The 18,809-nt window shown below is 41.8% G+C and overlaps 1 protein-coding gene and 1 long non-coding RNA gene across 3 annotated transcripts in view; one reads left to right on the top strand and one right to left on the bottom strand.

Annotated features, from left to right (window-relative positions):
- oprl1 (opiate receptor-like 1) overlaps nucleotides 1–18,809 on the bottom strand; it is a gene marked incomplete at its 3' end in the record, with an annotated part of 99,255 nt that overhangs the window by 60,965 nt on the left and 19,481 nt on the right.
- LOC116692118 (uncharacterized) overlaps nucleotides 100–18,809 on the top strand; it is a 24,599-nt gene continuing 5,889 nt past the window's right edge. The window contains exon 1 of the long non-coding RNA XR_004332633.1: nucleotides 100–208. This is a non-coding gene — a long non-coding RNA (uncharacterized LOC116692118). The remainder of the gene's footprint in view (nucleotides 209–18,809) is intronic.

The following is an 18,809-nucleotide window of genomic DNA, read 5'->3' on the forward strand; positions in this document are numbered from 1 at the left end:
GTGTGCGCGTGTGAAACCAGTCAAAGCGTGGTGTCTCACGGCCAATGCGTGGAGTTGGCAGCCCTGTTTCTATAGGCATAGGCTTCCAAAATGAAAGGCCCAAGTCTCCCCCCCCCCACCCCAAAAGGACTTACCATCTCCACCAGAAACCACTGTTCACCACGGCTCCAAACAGCTCTGTAGTCCGGCCTTTACTTCAGAGACCAATGTACGTCACTTTGAACAAACATTCTACTGCTCATCAGCTGCAGCATAGCACGCCCTCATGCTCTGCTTCTGACTGGCTAGTATTCCTTACCTAGTACTGTCAGGCCCTCATACCTGCTCCTGACTGGCTAGTAGTCCTTACCTAGGTACTGTCAGGGCCCTCATGCTCTGCTTCGTGACTGGCTAGTAGTCCTTACCTAGGTATGTCAGCCCTCATACTCTGCTTCTCTGGCTAGTAGTCCTTACCTAGGTACTGTCGGCCCCTCATACTCTGCTTCTGACTGGCTAGTAGTCCTTACCTATTACTGTCAGGGCCCTCATACTCTGCTTCTGACTGGCTAGTAGTCCTTACCTAGGTACTGTCAGGGTCCCTCATACTCTGCTTCTGACTGGCTAGTAGTCCTTACCTAGGTACTGTCAGGGCCCTCTACTCTGCTTTGACTGGCTAGTAGTCCTACTAGGTACAGTTCCTGACAAAGTCTTTTTGCTTGTGTACAAATTGACCTGAAGTGCTGCTGAAATATTTCTCTCAGATTTATTTACAAGAAAGGGTCATTTTAATCCCAACACTTTTGTAATAGTTTCAGTGCAAGAAACTGTCAAAAGTATTCTAATATTCACAGCTTGGTAAAGCCCATTGAGTCAATTTTGCAAAGATATAAGTGTTATCTCCTTTTCATATGAGCTTCACCTGGGACTAATAATGGATCAATTAGGTCTCAGTGTGTATAAAACAACCCAGTACACTTGACCTTCACATCAACTGCAACTAGACCTCTGCAAACAGGCCTAAGATTCACCCTGAGACTAAGGTTGGATTATCAAGAGGCTGAAGACCAGATCCACTGCTGATGTGCAGGCAACCTTCAATGCGTCTCAGCTCAAGTACAGAGGATTAAAAAACCTTTGAAGACACTGGAGATGTTTTTTGACAAGCCCAGGTCAGGCAGACCCCGCGAAACACTGCTCGAGAGGACCGTTTGTTGGCTCGAAAATCCAAGGCCAGCCCATTTCCCACTGCAGCAGAGCTCCTCGAGACCTGGTCCCCTGAAGTCCCTGTGTAACCAGAACAGTTTGTCGGATTCTGTCTTGAATGGCCCCATTTGAATCAGTGCCCAGAAGCCAGCACTAAACAAAAGACATTGAAAAACCGTGTGGCATTTGCCAAGGCCCACCCTGTAAAGGATGGACGCTGGAGAGGGAAAAAGTGGATTTTTCTGATGAATCTTCTGTGAATTCACCACAGTGCCGCAAATTAGGCAGAGACCTACTGGAGCCGCATGGATCCAAGATTCACCCAGAACACGTGAATTTGGTGGCGAAATCATGGTCTGGTTACATCCAGTAGGGGGTGTGCGGAGGATCTGCAGGGTGGAAGGCAACATCAGTCTCAAATACCAGACATCTTAGCTACCTCTATATTCCCAACCATAAAAGAGGCCAAATTCTCCAGCAGATGGGCTCCATCGCATACTTCCATCTCCACTTCAAAGTTCCTCAAGGCGAAGAAGATCCAGATGGTCCAGATGGCCGCCCACACCAGACTGAACATCATGGAGCAGATGTGGGTAGGATGAAAGAGAAGCATGGAAGACCAAACCAAAGAAATTGATGAACTCTGGGAGGCAGCAAGACTGCTTTCCTAGCTATTCTGATGACTTCATCACACATGGTCTGAATCCTTGCCAACCGCATGGGTCCATCCTTCAAGCTCATGAATCATACAAGATATTACATTTGGATCTCAGCACCACATTTAATTTGCTGACATTTTTAGTATTTGTAGTAAATTTGTTCAATTTATGTGTAGGCGAAACTTTTGTCTTGCCAAAATTTGACCTTTCTGTCTTGTTTACATAACTTTTTTTAGTGAAACTAATTTATTTCAGTGCTTTCTGACTGGCTAGTAGTCCTTACCTGGGTACTGTCAGGGCCTTCATGCTCTGCTTCTGACTGGCTATGTATCCTTACCTAGGTACTTCAGGGCCCTCATACTCTGCTTTGACTGGCTAGTAGTCCTTACCTATGTACTGTCAGGGCCTTCATCTCTGCTCCTGATTGGCTAGTAGTCCTTACCAGGTACTGTCAGGGCCTTCATACTCTGCTCCTGATTGGCTAGTAGTCCTTACCTAGGTACTGTCAGGGCCCTCATACTCTGCTTCTGACTGGCTAGTATTCCTTACCTAGGTACTGTCAGCCCTCATCTCTGCTTCTGACTGGCTAGTAGTCCTTACCTAGGTACTGTCGGGACCCTCTCCATCACTCTGCTTCTGACTGGCTAGTAGTCCTTACCTAGGTACTGTCAGGGCCCTCATACTCTGCTGCTCTGACTGGCTAGTAGTCCTTACCTAGTACTGTCAGACCCTCATACTCTGCTTCTGACTGCTATTAGTCCTTACCTAGTACTGTCAGGACCCTCATACTCTGCTTCTGACTGGCTAGTAGTCCTTACCTAGGTACTGTCAGGGCCTCATACTCTGCTTCTGACTGGCTAGTAGTCCTATACCTAGGTACTGTCAGGCCTTCATACTCTGCTTCTGACGCTAGTAGTCCTTACCTAGGTACTGTCAGGGCCTTCATACTCTGCTTCTGACTGGCTAATACTGTCAGGGCACGCTCTCATACTCAGGGTGAAAAGAGGAGCTGCAGTGTACAAAGGCAGTACAACAAATACATGGAGTTTTTTTTTTTAAACCTATTTTGATATAACCTCAAATTACAATTATTAACCTGAACCTGAGCACTTAAAAACACTGAAGTACAAAAATCAATAACAAGATTCCAACGGTGTTTTTTCCAGTGCCTGAAAATTTTCAATGATAACATGTCACCCATCTTCTGATCAACCAATCTGCTGCACATTACTTTGATGGCGAGAGAGAGAGAGAGAGAGAGAAAAAAGCAAGCGCGTGTATAACAGACACAAAGTTTTGTGTGATTTAAACAACAGTATACTATTTGGAATAACTTCAACTTTTAGTTTAGTTTGAGTTATTCTCTTTAAATATTGTTTGGTACTTTATCTGTAGCCCCATTCTGTCAGAAAACCAAAGGAATGTGTTCGACTGAAGGAAAGGCCTGCTGACTCTCAGAAAGATTGAAAGTATTCAGCTTCCAAAGGTTTGTGCTAGAGTGATGTGCTTTAAAGGAATGAATCCTCATGACATATTATCAACTCTTTTGATAATTTGAAGATTCAAATATGAAAACCCCCTACTCTAAAATATCTCTTCATGAAAGGGAATTCTTTACTCATAACAAGAATTCAGACCAGCCATGTTGTGGTTTGGGGTTTTGTTTTGGATTTTCTCTCCCTTTTGTTTCTTAGTCTTCCCCCCGGTCTTGTGTGGTTGTCTCTGTCTCGTGTTCCCCGGTGAGTCTGTTTGTTCTGCTTCCTGTTTTGTTTTGATAGTTTGGTTTCCTGTCTTGTCTAGTCTTGTCTAGTTTTGCTTTGTGCCTGTCTGATTGTCCTGCCCCACCCTAATGTGATTCACCTGACGTCTCACCTGTTCCTCGTTACCTCGTTACCTCTTGTATTTAACCCCTGTGTTCCCTTTGTCAGATCCTTTTGTCTTTGTCCTGCGAGTGTGTCCTGTCAGTCGTCCTGCTCAGTCTTCCCTACCGTTCTCCAGTTGTATTTTTCTTTTGAGTTTCCAGCCCTTGTGCTCCGGCTTTTTTCCCTGGCTCCCTGTGATTTTGTCGTTTTTTTGGACTCTGTTGCTCTGCTTTTTGTGCAATAAACCTTTTAAACCCCCTGCCCACTGCTCTGTGTTTGGGTCCTTCTTCCAGTATCATCACAAGCCAGTCTTCAATAAATACTCTTAGATTCAACCAGACCCGTGAAAAGACTCAAATGGGATGGTTCTGCACATGAGTTACTTCTTTAAACCAATCACAATTGTCCTGGGTGGTGCTAAAATGCAAAATAAAAAAAATGACATTACAAATTACAGCACAAATCTTTTTATTTACGTTTCAGCTTGTACTACGTGAGCTGTCTCTGTGTAAAGTAGAGTTTTTCCCGCGTGTCTCTACAACGTGTTACCTCAGACAGCCAATCAGCACCATTATTAGATCTTGGTAGAAGCATGCTGATTGGCTCACTGGCAGAGTCGGGTTGTCGGGGAGAGTCGCCTCAGCACTCTATATGCTGTGTACTGTATCGAGTTTGTTACGTAAAATAAATGTATTTTTAGTTCCAACTGGTGTGTGGGCTCCCCTCCTTTGTTCAGCCCCGAGCCGGCCTGTGACAACATGCACATACCGTTTAGGAGACAGGTTGCAGATTGGGCGTGCAGTTTCATTTCTCCTGCAGTCATCCACTCTCTCACATACTCACTCAGTTTTACAATCCATTTTTATTGACCTGTGCAATACTATATCATTTATTTTCCATATTTATTCAACTACCTGCCCTTGTTTTATGACGATATGATGTTGGTCTTGTATGATACGTGGATGTGTGTAAGTCTTTAAATTAACACCGGCATGGTCTAACATTCCAGAAGTATCTCGCAATCCAGACCATCAGCAGATTCACTACAATGTCATACATAGGACAGATCCCACCCCCGTGGAAATGCATCACATGAAAATAATGAACAGCCCTTTGTGCACTTTCTGCCCAATTGAAGCTCAAGGTACATGTTACATGTTACTGTGCCTGTTACTGTCAGTGTTTTGATTCTGAATGACCTGTCAGCCTTCCACCTCTCTAAAGCTGCATTATTACAGCTGCTAAGAGGAGGACTGCAACCCGTTGGAAGCCACCTCAGGACTTATCTGTTCGTTCATGGATCCTTTCTTTATTGGATGTCTCGTACATGGAACTTTTGTTGGCTCGTGTGGGTGGAGCCCCGGGGAAGACTTTGGAGACTTGGCACAGCATTGCTGAGTCCTTGAAGGCCATGCTGTAGCCTTTTCTTCTGTTTGTGTGTGTGATTGGTCTCTTGTGTGTGTCTTGTCTGTGTGTGTGTCTGTTTCTGCAAGTATTGTTTTGTCTCCCTCCTCTCTGTGATTTTCTGGCCCTGGGACGCGTTCCTATGTCTCAGTGTGTTCTTAATGACTGTTCCTGAATGGTGTGTATGTATGAACAACCCGCCAAATGCAGATAAAAATTTAGTTTGGCAGGTAACATTGTACAGTTACTAACCTGGCGTTGTTGGGTGTTTTTGGCTTGGAAACTTAATCTTTATCTGGCTACTTATAGGTCTAATCCTACATGGATTTCCTATGAAATACGACGGCTAGGTGCGTAGCATTTGTTATTGATTATGAGGAACAATACCATCCAAAGGAGTTGAAATTAGTGTTTGCCAAGCTGCAAAACATAAGAGAAGGAAGACGACAGTGTCATGGAAGCACGTGCTGCAACAGACGATGACCGTCACGACAGACAAACGTTAAACCGCTTCAGCCAGAAAGTTCATAGTTTTTTTAAATACATCAGAAACATGCACTAGGTTCTCCAGTCAGGTTCAGATCTGGCGTCTGTCCCCCGGCGCTGTGAATGGCTGCCCACAGCTCCCTTGATGGATGGGTTAAATGCAGAGAATAAATTTCACTACATGTATTTGTATGTGACGTACAGTACCTTTACTTAAGTAATATCAGAAAATGACTTTTGATACTTACGTAAAGTACATGTCAGAGACTTTTTCCCAAGTAATATTCTAAAAGGTGACTTTAACTTATACCAAAGTCATTTTCTGGTAATATACTTGTTCCTTTACTCAGTATTGCTTTCAATACTTCATACAAGACTGGTACAAATTGACCTCTTACACCGCTTGACTGTGTAAAACCACTTAAAGTAAAAGTTACAGTTGGAAATCCACTTTACACAAATTTAGATAATGAACCCATTCTCATTATACTACACTGTTAAACCAGCCAGAGAAAAACATATGGTGAGAGAGCAGAGGCAGAGGGAGGATCAAAGAGATTTGGCCAATTATGGGATATTACCCCTCTCTTTACTGAAGACAAGACGGGCGATCAAAAAGGGACAGACAGATGTTATTTTGAAAAAGGGAACAATTTAAGATAATGTCTTCACTTTGGATTCAATCAAATGACATGAGTTCAGACCATATGTCAAGACACACAAGAGGAACATTAGACAAAAAATGCAAAGTTAGATGAATATGAACCATCACTGTACTTTCATCCCATCTGGATATTTATTAATATCAGAGTTATGGTTTAATTATTAGTGACTGCACCCACACTGAGGACCAGCAGGTGTCTGATTAAATGGAGACTTAGGGACTTGGTCCTGTATTGAAATGTCACCAAAGATGACCTTTAAAACTCTGCAGGTCCCACGATCCCACTCTCAGTTCATTGATTTGTTTATTTGACAGGAACAATGCTAATTAATCAACTGAAAGTGAGCCAGAGCTGGCTCAAAAGGCACATTTCTTTATTGGTTGTTTCCAGTCAAACACCAGGAAAAGAAACCCATACATTCACTTTCACATTCTTTTCTGCACTCATTTTTTCTATGTTGCCTATGTAGTTTTGATTACTGGCTCCAGTGGTTGCCTCATTACAATCTTCCTATTATTATTATTAAGATTTATGATAACACTGACAATCAACATTTGGATTTATTTGTGTTTACCTTTGTAATTTAATTTGGATTTTACATTTGTTACAAATTCTTGAAAACAGCATCTATAACTTCATTACTTCCCATAATGGCTGGTATGGAAACACCTCATTAGTCTGCCTTTTCTTACAGGCCAGGTGCTCTGCAGATCTCCTGACCGGCCCTATGTCCACAGCTCCAGTGTCCTCCCCCATGTCCACAGCTCCAGTTTCCTCCCCCATGTCCACAGCTCCAGTGTCCTGACCCATGTCCACAGCTCCAGTGTCCTGACCCATGTCCACAGCTCCAGTGTCCTGCCCCATGTCCACAGGTCCAGTGTCCTGACCCATGTCCACAGCTCCAGTGTCCTGCCCCATGTCCACAGCTAAAGAAAATGTCTGGAATATTAGCCCATCTTTTGAAGAAATCAATCAGTTTCCTCTTGTGTGGATATGCTCCACTCATTCCAATTTATCTCTAAAGGTTGGAAATTAAATCAACCATTTATTCATTCCACCACCGAGATAACTGCCCCCCCCGCCCCCTCACACACACACAAAGCCTACTTTGCTTTACATACTAGCTAGCATCATTTTACATTAATCAATTTATTGCCAAGTCACAAAGACAAAGTCAATCTATCCTTGTGGAAAGGTTGCTTGGAAGCTCAGAGTAGGTCTAGCAAGTCTGATATTTCTGTAATTCACAAGGATCAAACACAAATACGCTGACTGAATAGACTGCTAGTTTATTTTGAGCAGCTGCAGCAGCGGCGGCTCACATCTTGTGAGATTGTTTTTTTCAAGGCAGTCCTGCCAGAAGTAAAGGGACTCCCAGCAACACTCATGAAAAAATATATCCTAAGCCTTTCTAGATATGCATGCACGGTCAACTGTCGAGATTAGGCAGCTGAACAAGACTACGGCCGTGTTCCGGTTGTTCCCATCTCAGCTCCGCTGACACAAAATAGACATGTCATTTCAAAAATCTACAGAAAAATCATGTTTTCCAAAGCATCACTTTCACCCAATTGTTGGGTCTTTGTAAATTATAGTGTGTTCTAGACCTGCTCTATCTGTAAAGTGTCTTAAGATAACTCTTGTTACGTTTTGATTCTATAAATAAAATTGAACTAAAAACATTGTAAAAAGTACCACTAAATGGTGTTTTAAATCTGACTGAATATATGTGTGTATTTAGGTCTGTGTATGTGGATGTGTGTATGCATATATATGTAGCCATGCACATACTTAGACTTGGCTTAATTTTATGCATGCTTCATTGTCCCTTCTTATTTTATTTAAATAATTACTATTTTTATTTTTTAATAATTTTTTTAAATATATTTTCACCTTACTTTTGTCCAATACACAAATCACAATTACACTGAAAATTGTTGTTTTTGATAAATGCTAATAAAAACAGTTTTGAAAAAAGTATAATCTGATTTACCAGAATTTAGAGTGTTGGGATATTATTTTTTCATCGTCATCAATCATTACGCAAAAGGCTGTGACATATCGCAAAACACATTTGGGTATTTTTTGCATTTGTTGAAAGGAAATATCAGTAGAAAACTACTTCATAATGTAGCCGTCATTCTTTTTTCAGTGGTACTTTTGGTATTCAAATGTTCAATTTGCTCAATAAAAGAATGCGGGAAATGGTTTCTCTTCCTTTCTTTTAAATTCAACAAAAATGTGTGAAAGCTGCTGAACTGAGTACACTTTAATATCTGTCTGTCAATAACAATCAAGTAATATCGTCGCAATGTTTAACAACGTTGAAGCATGTCACACACAGTGGGGCTCAAAAGTTTGGGCACCCCAGGTAAAAACTGTGATAATGTGCATGAAGAAGCCAAGAAAAGATGGAAAAATCTCCAAAAGTCATCAAATGACAGATTAGACATTCGTATAATCTGTCACAAAAAGTTAGATTTTATTTCCATCATTTACACTTTCAAAATAACCGAAAACAAAAAAATGGCTTCTGCAAAAGTTTGGATCCCCTGCCGAGTTTCTAGCATGCCCCCCCTTTGGAAAGCTGAGACCTGACAGTGTCATGGATTGTTCTCAATCATCGTCTGGAAAGACCAGGTGATGTCAATCTCCCCCCCCCAACAATCAGCACCATGGCTTCTTCTAAGCAGTTGTCTAGAAAACTGAAACTGAAAATAGTTGATGCTCACAAAGCAGGAGAAGGCTAGAAGACTATGTTTCCCTCATATCTTGCAGCCCTACACGTGCAATATTACATGTACTGAAGCACACAGTGCAGTTACCTCTGCAGGGTTCTTAGTCCTGCTGGAGCAGGGAAGAGACAACCAGAGACAGGCTGACCCTCACCAAACCCTGGTGTCAGTCCCTTAAGAACAAAGATCAACTCATCAAGTGGGTTTCGACAGCATGGGGGTCTCACACCTGTTCTGAGGGGAGATATGGCCATGTGGTCACACATTATCATGACACAACCTTGCATTTGCTGAAAGCTGAACTGAACATCCAGTGCTTTGAAAAGTAGAAGTTGTTCTTTGCAGTTTCAGGAGTGCTTGGACATTTTATAGAGATATTTTATAAAGCCACAAGGCTGTAATGTCACATGGCGGTTGATAGGGTTCAATGACAAAATCAGTAATATTACTGGCAGATGTTTTCAGAGCTGAGCTTGGGAGTGCTTTCTGACACAATACTAAAAACGACGTGAGATTTAAAACCGTGTCTATGTATAGTATATATACTAGTGTGTGTGTATATATACTAGTGCTGTCAAACAATTTCAACATTTAATCGCCATTAATTGCATTAATGTCATAGTCAACCAAACAAATGGGTGAGATAAAGTTTTCACACATACAGGTCATTTACTTGTTCCTCGCTAAAAGTTCAAATCATTGTAACATTATTGTGCAACTTGTTACTGAGAAACATACATGAACATCCCACAGTCTCTTGAATGTAGCACACCTGTAGAACTAGCGGTAAACCCAAGGGGTCAGCCTCTCCTCTCTAAGCGTAGCTCCCACGGCACCATTTTATTGCTACGAAGCCTTCACCTGCACATAGCATTCCATTGACTCCCATTAATTTTGACAGTGAATAACTACATTTAAAAGTGTTTAAAGACAATATTTGTCCGCTGTTTATTTCTAAAGAAACACAACAATGTATAAAAGGCTTCATTACCTGGATGTTATGGCTCTGTGGGCTCTGGACCGTCATTTCAGCGGAGATTACTGTTAAGTAAGTAATGATGCCTGTTGTTGTGTTTCCGGTCTGGCTAGATCCAGTGGGTGTTGTAGTTTTTCAAATGTTACTAGTTGTTACAACAGCATGTGAAACAACTACAAAGTTTGCTAGTCAAAAAAGAACGTTAATCTTGGACACTAATTACTGACAGCAGTCAGATATATATTTATTTATTTATTAACCCCCTGCACCTGTGACCCCTTCTCGGAAAAAAGTTCTTATTATGGAACATTTATAATTGAATATACCACAGCTACGTTACACATGTTTAACCTATAAAATACCATACCAGTTCATTCATTATTTTTAAAATGTTACATAGCAACAAGTGAAGTACAATGATTCAGCATTTAAAAGAAGAGGAAGAAGAGAGAAACTGCTTTAAATATTAATCAGTAAGGTTATAGCTGTGAATATAGCAGTACTGTGTGTGTGTGTGTGTGTGTGTGTGTGTGTGTGTGTGTGTGTGTGTGTGTGTGCCTGATCGTGTGTCTTGCTGTTGACACAGCTGAGAAGTCAAGACAGCCAAAATCAGCATTAACCTGGTAGTAATTTGGTTTATTAATATGTATTGTAAGTATCCTGCAGGTGGTAGCCGGCCCGGCTTCACTCAGGGCTTAATGGACGAGACGCTGAAACGATCCCTGCACTGATTTCAAAAGATAGCTGTGCTCTACAGCTATTGGTGGTGCTTCGGCCAGCGTGTGTATCTGGTGTTAGGTTGGAGCCTGATAGATTTCCCTGATATGATATTCCATGATTGTCTCATGATATTGTGAAACACCAGCCTGTGTGCAAGGTAAAAAGAACATTACTAATAATGCTAATCTTTCTCGTGTTTTTTTAAATAATTGACACTTCACAAGTGGTCAACGATGCTCAGTGTAACGTATCCATATACTGGCAATTAGGTATGAGGCTGTTTATTTGAACATTAACTCCAAAAAAGTGAACTGAAATGAAGAAATAGAAACAGAGACAACGGGAAGACGGCAGAACGAAACCGGAGCTACAGGCAGGACAGTTCCTGAAAATATGCAAATGAGAGTGTGTGCCTGTGTCATACAGAGAGAAGTCATGTGACAACTAGCTATATTTGGTGTCTATTACACACACACACACACACACACACACACACACACACACAGAGACACACCCACACACACCCTCTGTTCTCAGTACGAGGATTCATTTGTAGATCATATAAATTGCCTCATAATTCACCATGGTCATTAGGAAGGAGAGGCACGGTCATTAGCCAGCACACACACACACACACACCCACACACACCACACCACACACACACACCACACACACACACACACACACACACACACACACACACCACCACACCCTCATCAATTCAGCTGTAGGATCCAGAGGATTCAGATCACAGGGTCAGGACTAGAAGATATGACATTACAGCCTCTCTCTCTCTCTCTCTTTCTCTTTTCCTCTTTCTCTTTCTCTTTCTCTCTCTCTCCCTTCTCTCTCTTCTCTCTCTCTCTCATCCTCTCTCCTCCTCTCTCTCTCGCCTCTTCTCTCTTCTCTCTCTCATGTATGGATTTTTGGCATGAAAGTTTTTAATAACATGTCGCCAAAGCTTTAATATACAATTTTGTCCAAATATCAGACAAAACCAATATATAACATTAACACATTGGATGATTTATATTAATTATATAATCTATTCTAATTCTATTTCTCTCTCTCCTCTTCTCTCTCTCCTCTCTCGTCTCTCGCTCTCATCCTCTCCCGTCCTCCTCTCTCTCTCTCCCTCCTCTCCTCCTCCCTTTCTCCACTCTCTCACTCCTCTCTCTCTCTCCTCTCTCTCCGCTCCTCTCCCTCTCTCTCGCCCTCTCCTACTCATCCTCCTCTCTCTCTCTCTCTCTCTCTCTCTCTCTCTCTCTCTCTCTTTCTCTCTCTCTCTCTCTCCAGGATCAACATCCTGGTGTGTAGTGGGGGGAGTACAGTCATCGGGGGATGGGTTTAGGTTTCCCTTACCATTTAAAACAGATTTTATACGATGGAGTCTAAAAAGACTTTGTACAATTCACATGCTGTACATTTCATATTGTGCATATGCAGATAATAAGCTATTAAAGTTTTGCATTTCTGATGATTTAGTTTTGGTCTATTTATTATGGGATTGTGTTACAGATATTTTAATTGCAAAATGTTTTTGTAGGTTTCTCCTAGCTGTTTCCACTCTTCATGCTAAGCTAAGCTAACCATAATTTAGACTCTCCAGCTACCGGTCCACCTCCACACTTCGGTGCGTATGGGGACTTGAACCAGCAACCTCTCCCGTTCCCAGCCCAACTCCATATGGACTGAGCTACTGCCCCCCCCCCATGATTCCAGCTGTGCACGTAACCCACAGCCGTGAGAGATTAATGTCAAACTTATCTTCTAACTTTTGGAAAAGACAATGAATATGTGCATACCCCGTACCCTTCTTTATTATTATTATTATTATTATTATTATTACATGTATATTTTTACCTTCACCTGAAAATGTTTGGCCAGTCAGTGTCTGAAGCAATATTCTACATGCTGGGATGTTGCAGATAAGCCTGTGTGACGGACAAAAGGAACAAACTAATCAATAGACAGATTTCATCAGCAGCGTCATAATGGCTCTCAGGGAACGCTGATCACACACACACACACACACACACACATTTGTAAATGAAAAACATCACTGATAATAGTTCAAAATCAAAAGTGTGTGGGTGTTTTTTTTCCTCTTTTTTTTTTTTTGGGCACCACACACACACACACACACACACACACACACACACACACACACACACACACACACACACACACACACACACACAGACCATCTGTGCATAATTAGTTACTCAGCTATTCAGCTTCATGTCTCTGAGCCAAAGTATAAATATTTGATGTTTCTGTCTATTCAGAGAGACATTTGGCTCACTCCGTCACTATTAGAATTGGATTATGATATTAATCATGGCAGTGGATGTTTGAAAATAACCAAGCAATGGACACCTAGTGTGGTTATGACCAGACCAAGCCGAGCTCATTCAATGGGAGACTGAGCGTTGGTCTGGGGGGGTCTGCTCTGTATTTTCTTTACACAAGAGGCGGGACCAACGGGTATAGTTCAAATGACTCTGTACGCAATTGGATAGTCCTTCAACCAATCAGACATACCGCCGCCGCTACGTTGAATGTAAACAAGAAGCAGCTTGGTCGCTTCTCTATCGTCATCGTGATAAACCCCCCAATGGCGTCCCAGATAAGCCAGTTTGTGATTGGTTCCCGCAAAATGGTGAAGTGAAGCAGGAGAATTAAAGGTGCAGGTGTCCAGACCGAGCTGCAGGGCGGAAACCTGTTCTGGTACCTGATGTTTGAGTTAGAAAAGCAGAAAGTAAGAATTATTGAGACTAAAATTAAAGGAATGGATGTAGATGGATAATCACAGACTGGAATATGTCAACTTCTACTCAATACTATTTCAAAAACACTTCAATTTGTTTTAAAATACTATAACATTGAATAAGACTAAGACATTAATGAAAGTAGAGATTTATACTTGCCAAAGAGCCTTGGGTGGAATCAATCATGTTATTTTTTAGGAAATTAAAAAGAACATTGATATAGGAAGACGGGTCAATTTGGCAAGATGAGTGTTAAACCAATCACAATCTTCTTACCCTGCAGAGATCTGAGGAGCAGTTTACCACAGTGCTCATAATTTTTATATATATTTTTTTTACTACCTTTATTAGTCCCACAAGGAAAAATAACACTGTTATTACACACAGGCCTGAATTACACACACATGCTCAGGTCCTATACATACACTAATGGAGAGATGTCAGAGTGGGGGGGGGGGCTGCCCATGGAAAGGCGCTCTCAGCAGTTGGGGGTTCGGTGCCTTGCTCAAGAGCACCTTGGCAGTGCTCAGGAGGTGAACTGGCACCTCTCCAGCTGCCAGTCCACACCATACTTTGGTCCGTACGGGGACTTGAACCGTGACCCTCCGGTTCCCAACCCAACTCCCTACGAGTTTAAAATTCCAACACAAAGAAAGCAGAAGGAAATACATGCATCCGGCCGAATTTCTTGCGATACCGGAGCACTTCCGGAAGTGGAACAACAAGGATATAAACTAATAACTACCCAACCAACCGGCCTACCAGACAAGCCTTCCATCTGTTTCCCATCAGAGATTCAGATAACTGGGCCACTCAGTGCAGCTCAGAGCTCACTCACAACCTAATTAGGCTCTCTGGTAACAAAAAACTCAGTTCGAATGCCAGATTTGCTCCACAGCAGATGGTCAAAACTGACACAGAGTTGACCTGCTGCTTTGTAATTGAAAGTGTGAGCATGTTTAGTGGATCTTAGGCCAAGATAAAAGGTCTGACTTCAGGAATACTCTTCTTTCTTTTAACACCATAGAACAGCAAAAACATACACAGGAACACACCAAACGCCTTACTGACACGCATATAAATAACGTATCAACAAGTATGGAATACTTTCTGACCACTGGGAAAATAAAACAGGTTGTACCTTCAATAATGTCCCCTCTATTTCTCTAATACAAGATACAGTACTGTCTACTTCCTTTATAGCAAAATCCACTTTTTTCCATCTGGGGATTCAAATGAAATAAAAAAACCTCCAACAACATTCTGATTTCTTCTGACAATAGGAGCCAATCAGTGTAGACCAAATCATGGTGACGTTGCACTGAGTCAGGTCATTTCCAGATAAATGGCCGTGGATTTAAATTGCGGAGGAATGTGAAATCAGCACACTTGTTTATTTCTGTCATTTTCATATTCTTCTATCTCAGCTGGGTCCTCTTCCTCACTGATTCTTTCTCGTCCGTTGATTCTTCATCATAATCATTATAGATACACTGCTGCACGTCTGGTACTTCCTCTATATCAGCTTTAGGTTCTACCTCATCATCAAGTTCATCAATTTCCTTCAATTCCTACTCAGCTTCTATTTCTGCAGCAGGCAACGTGGGGGCTTCTTCAGAGGAATAAGCAGCATGCGGTCTGTATGTTGGATCTATCACCTCATCATTATTTCCATCCTCATCAGTTGATTGATCCTCTTCATTATGTTCAGCATTGTCCTCCTCGTCTGTCTTTTCTTTCATACTAACAAGCATCTCTCGAGCCTCATCGTGCTGCCTGCCTCTCTCAGACTACACTGGGAAATGGCCCAGCACCTGTGAGAAAACACCTGCTCGGTTGTTTTGTTGTTGTAACCATTGCTTGACCCCACACATCCTACATCCATAATTAATATCAATATCGAGCAGTGTGGTGGGACTATTTGCTCCATAGAACTACTTTGTGCTGAGGGGACTTTTTGACCCCAGAAGACAACATAACCTATTAAATTCAGTAAAACACCCATAATTCAATCAATTTACTTCAAATTTATTTGTATCATTTTGAGCATAGTAGTAAACAACTACCAGTATTTTCAGAGCGTTTGATGAAAAAAAAACATATTTTGATGGCAAAAGCTTTAATTTGGGGTCACAATGTCGCCAGGACAACACGAGTGTTAAACAGAAAGGTCGACCGCCTGTCAGACACTTATACAATATTAATCTGAGCCTGTCAGTGGCATTTTAGTGAAGGTAAATACAAGCTGGACAATCGCCCCATTAACTTCCATTGCAGCTTGTTTCTCCGCTGCTGACTGCAGCGACCTTACTTAATACTGGAACAATGTCAAAGGTTGGTGTACCATCAGTCACTTAGACACAGAAACATAGGGAAGTAGAGGTTGAAAAGAAACAAAGAACCCTATAATTGCCACAGGGGGTCTACATCATCTACAATGCAAAACTTACTTTACATCCATCTTCTGTTGCCCTTCTCTTTCTGTGATTCCTTCCATTCCTCCTCTCGTCCTCACTCCTTAGCTCTTCCCTCACCATATTCAAAATCAAAAACGGATCGGTCTCGAGGCAACTTCAAATTCTTAGAACGTCTAGCTGAGCTTAGTCCTCAGATGGGACGGATAGTCTAGCTAGCTGTCTGGATTTACCCTGCAGAGATCTGAGGACCAGGTAACCATAGTCCTCAGATTGGACAGATAGTCTAGCTAGCTGTCTGGATTTACCCTGCAGAGACCTGAGAACCAGGTAACCATAGTCCTCAGATTGGACAGATAGTCTAACTAGCTGTCTGGATTTACCCTGCAGAGATCTGAGGACCAGGTAACCATAGTCCTCAGATTGGACAGATAGTCTAGCTAGCTGTCTGGATTTACCCTGCAGAGATCTGCGGACCAGGTAACCATAGTCCTCAGATTGGACAGATAGTCTAGCTAGCTGTCTGGATTTACGGTAACAGACATCTATCTGAAAAGAGTGAAACCCAGCAGAATTCCCGTTGGCCACGGAGCAATCCCAGAAGTGGAAGGTCAGCTGAGCTGTATCTCTCACCTTTTTGTCCCAGATTATTAGTGGTCGTAGAGCTTGGTTTTGTAAATTTAAATGTCTGTCTTCACACTTTGTCATTTTGATTCATGTACATTAATAAATTTATATAGACTTGAAAAAGATGTAAAAGTCCCTTTTTGACACCCAGTGTCTCCCTTATTTGTATTTTGTCCTGACACCCACTACACTAAAGCTCTTAGTAAAAGACTGCACACACAACTCAAAAGCCATTCAGCGCGCTGTCATAGTTAGACACTTTACACATCATTTTTAATTGCAAAAGCACAACATGCATGTCAAACACTCCTCCAGAGTTGTACTTTAGAAGCGATGTTTCAAAAATGCTGTTTAAACACATGCAGATTGGATTAAATCAAACTGGGGCATCTATAAAAAGTCAACCACTGTCTCTTGGATACACAATGCAAGTTATACAGGTCTTTTTGTTATTATTGGTTTCCAAGGCTCACCCTCCTGTCCAGTCATACTTATAATCCACATAAAGCCCAATTGATTTGATTGTATGAGAATTCAAGCTAAGCATGGCTGCCCTTTAACTACTTCCAGTCCATTTCCCTCCTTGAGGAAGCTTCCTAGCTGTGTCCCAAATCACTCCCTACTCACTATATAGTGAGTTCACCATTTAGTGCTGTCAAAATTTGTAGTGAGAATATAGTAATATAGTATAATTGACTCAAAGTATCCCACAATGCATTGTGAAAAGTAGTGGACATCGATGGTCAATCAACCAAGCCCTATATTCCATCATGCCCTATATGCCATCAAGTTTATGTAGCCTAATAAATGGGTAAGACATGAGGTACCATTTCCAAATGAGCTATAAAAGCTGTCCATTGGGAATTATTATTGATGCAACTATTTGTTTTTCCTTATGATGGCTGGGAAATAATGTGTGCAGGCGAGCAGAGCAACGCATCAACAAGTATTTTAGTTGGGAAAATGCACGCAGTATAATATGTATTTATTGCAAAAATGCATGTCGGTATTTATTACGGATGTTACACCGTCCGACATTGATCTGACACATTTTAACCGTGCGACAGCATTGACGTAAATAACATGCCCTGAGACATGTCAGAAAGGTGTTTTTTTTATCTGCCAATGAGCTTCCTATATAGTAGCCTGGAAATCCAGACCCAAATCCGAAAGATTAAGGGTCTGGTATTGAGTGATGAAAGTCTTCCATCTCAAAGGGGCGGCACCAAGCGGGCTTTTGAAAATCTGACTGCACGCAATTGGATAACACTACGACCAATCACAACAACGCACAGGGTGACGGATCCAGGCCCCATATGCTTATATACCAGCGTACTAACTGGTAGATTAAACTGTTGTCATCTTTTTAGCTCCCCCCTGGCCCCGCCTACATCAGATACACCGATGTGATTGGTTCAGCTCGGCTACAAGGGCATAGTTAATGAGAAGCATCACTCGATGCCGGAGTAACTCACTGAGCAGATTCAAATTGTGCTCTCACTCTCCCATCCCAGAATGCTGTGTGGACTAGCCAGACCCTCCTCCACAGCGCTGTGAAGGAAGGTCTTTTGTTTTTTATCAAACACCCCAGCATATTTGCTCACACATTTAATCAGGGTTTGCACTGATGATAGAACGGGCCTTGGAAATGCTCCAACTATGGTTCACCTAAAATTGTCTATTCAGAGAGAGATTCCCTTGAGCCTGTTAGTTCCAATGCCTATTGGGAAGAATGTCCGTCACCTTACATTTCACAATGTGTGTGTTTTGTTGCTTCAAGGAATGATGGCATTTTCAGATTTCAGAACTGAAGCGAAGGCCTGATGATGTCCGAAAATGTGGAAACATGGCTCGATGTGTTGTTATGGAAACAAAAACCTTATTTCCATAAAAAAATCCTTCCAAGCAGAACTTTCCACCTGCTCCCTGTTATTACAGCTTCAGCCTGCCATCCTCTTTTCAATCTGACAACTGTGATTTCTATTGGATCAGAGTACAATCACATGGCTGTCTGTTCTGCAAATCTTCCCAGCCCTTGTCACATGACCAATTAATGTTTCCATGGTGACTATCCAAAGTTCTGACACCATGGGACCAGCACTGGAATTGTTTTTCTAAAAAGTGGCCAACTGGGCCAATAGAAAATGTGTATTGTAACTGTACAGACTCCAATTTATTTAAAATGAAAACAAGTGAAATTATTAATGAATGTGATGTTTTATTCAGCAGAATTACATTGTGTTGTTCTATCCAGCATGACGGTTCCCGCTCCCTGTGGTCCACCTTCTCGTTGTGTTGCATGTAGCA

This window comes from Etheostoma spectabile, chromosome 7 (assembly GCF_008692095.1).
Source record: "Etheostoma spectabile isolate EspeVRDwgs_2016 chromosome 7, UIUC_Espe_1.0, whole genome shotgun sequence".
Classification (NCBI taxonomy): Eukaryota; Metazoa; Chordata; class Actinopteri; order Perciformes; family Percidae; genus Etheostoma; species Etheostoma spectabile.